This window comes from Petromyzon marinus, chromosome 2, assembly GCF_048934315.1.
Source record: "Petromyzon marinus isolate PM22_M1 ecotype Great Lakes invasive population chromosome 2, UKy_Petmar_22M1.pri1.0, whole genome shotgun sequence".
Taxonomy (NCBI): Eukaryota; Metazoa; Chordata; class Hyperoartia; order Petromyzontiformes; family Petromyzontidae; genus Petromyzon; species Petromyzon marinus.
The window spans coordinates 4,927,619-4,929,633 of record NC_133668.1 but is presented as its reverse complement, the minus strand read 5'-3'; the positions used below and the strand labels follow the sequence as shown (position 1 = coordinate 4,929,633).

General features: G+C 48.0%; 1 pseudogene; it reads right to left on the bottom strand.

Annotated features, from left to right (window-relative positions):
* Window positions 1-369: 369 nt before the first annotated feature.
* LOC116950787 (lysosomal acid lipase/cholesteryl ester hydrolase pseudogene) lies at window positions 370-1,244 on the bottom strand (annotated as a pseudogene).
* Between the last annotated feature and the right edge of the window lie 771 nt (window positions 1,245-2,015).

Genomic DNA, 2,015 nt, shown 5'->3' with positions numbered 1-2,015 from the left:
TCTCTCCTCGTGGTCACGTGGATTTTTCCCTGAGTCCTCCGGGTTTTCCCTTCACATTTAGAAACATGCATTTAGAGTACCGTATTTTCCCGCAAATAACCCGCGGGGTATACCACTTTTTACAAACAAAGCAAGACCCTGCGGGGTATATGCATCTGCGGGTTATATGCGTATGCGGGCTATATGCGGGAAAATGCGGTATTTGGCGGCTATAATTTCCACATAAGTCACTTCATTGGGCTTTCATTTGTGACCGCAACTATACAGCTCGGTGAGACTTACCTCGTAAAATAAAAAAGTAGTTTAAATATGTTTAGTTTTTTTTTCAGTTTTTCATTTATTAGATATAGCCCTGTGAGCCATTCGGCTCTTGAATCGGGTGCAACCGCAACAAACAAAAATCCAAAAACCAACCTGTCGCCAATGAAGCATGTTCTGAATCGAGGTTCCAGCTGGGCAGTGAGAGGCATAGACTGGCACTCGACTCACGTTCATGTTCTTCTCGTTAAAGCCACAAATGACGAAGAAAACATGTTCACACAAGTCTTCGATGATTTCCTTGTCACTGATTTCTGCCGACAGCCATTTGAGAATGTCATTATGAGGCAAGAACTTCTTTCATTTTTCCAAAAATCACCTAGATGAGCCAATCCGGAACGTCAGCCAGTTTAGCCATGGGGCTTGTGGAGTGGTGCACGTTAACCACAGCCGCAAGCCCTATGAAGAGCTTGATCTTCTTCGCCAGTTTAGGGTTGGAAGAGAAAGCAGCCAGGGCAATGGTGGTTCGCTGCGAGTGCCCCGCGTAGAACAACCGTTCTTCGTTAGGTCTCGTTGAGGATGAAGTCCACCACGGCAGGGAGATCCAAAGAGCTCCACGCCCAGAACTCCTCCTGATCATGCGTCAGGGCACGGTGGTGGTGCGACCAGGTGTTCCCGCGGCTGTTTCCGATCCACACGTCGTAGCCGGCATCGGCCAGGATGAAGCCCAGGCTGTCGTGGGCGAAGTTGGACACCCAGTTGCTTCCGCCAGCCAACAGCCCGTGCTGCAGCAGCACGGCGGGACGCACTGCTGCCGTGCTGTCCTTCAGTCCACGTGGGATTCTGTTCACACTCAGGATAAACCCATCTGCAGTTTCCACCTTGTACTCCACATTCGGATATCCCTTACTAGAAATAAGTTCGCTAATGTTCATGTACATTTCTGGGTCGCTGCGTAGGTCGTTGTGCTGATGGTTACACCTGCCACACACACTCCATTATGTGAGAGAACCGAGGGTCGTGTATACAAAGAGATAGATCCCAGCAGTAGTCAAACCGCGTGCCCATATCCAGGTGCAGATACTTGGAGCAGACACAATATGACACTCACTAAAATGTTACACGCGCAATCAACTCGACGTGATGCTACGTGACATTTGCATTATCGTATTGTCAAACCCCATTAAGGACTCCTTCCCAACCGTGTCCTTGTAAAAAGATTACGCAAATGGCCGTTGTTGTGTGCGTGTGTGAGTTGCATTTTCACAGAAACTACTTCCGCGAACATAAATGATTAGCTACGTCCACATGAAGCCCCGGAGGCACGAAGCGGCAGCAGTCAATGGTGGCTATGCCTTATTAATGATCCTTAACAGGGGTTAAACTGCTTGACGCAGCCGTTTATTCGCCTTCGTGCCACACAAATGACGGTCACGATTTCGACTCAGTGAAGTCGGTGGTCTGAGACGAGGCCGTGTGCGGTATGAGCGCAATGTTTGGTTGAAGTCTAGTCAAGTTCAATGCACGCACGTACAATGCAATTATTTAGCACCGGACGTAGCCAACCGTGCAAATCAGTTGCGTGGGACAACAAACCAAACACAAAAATAAATAAATAAATAAATATAATTTTCAAACGACATTTAAAAGTGCATAGCTCCAGTGGCTTCCTAATATCGAAAATAAGAGCTTTCCAGACGGCCGCAGAGGCGCATCTGAAAGCGCGCAATACGGTGACCCTCATTGTTTGATGGTTA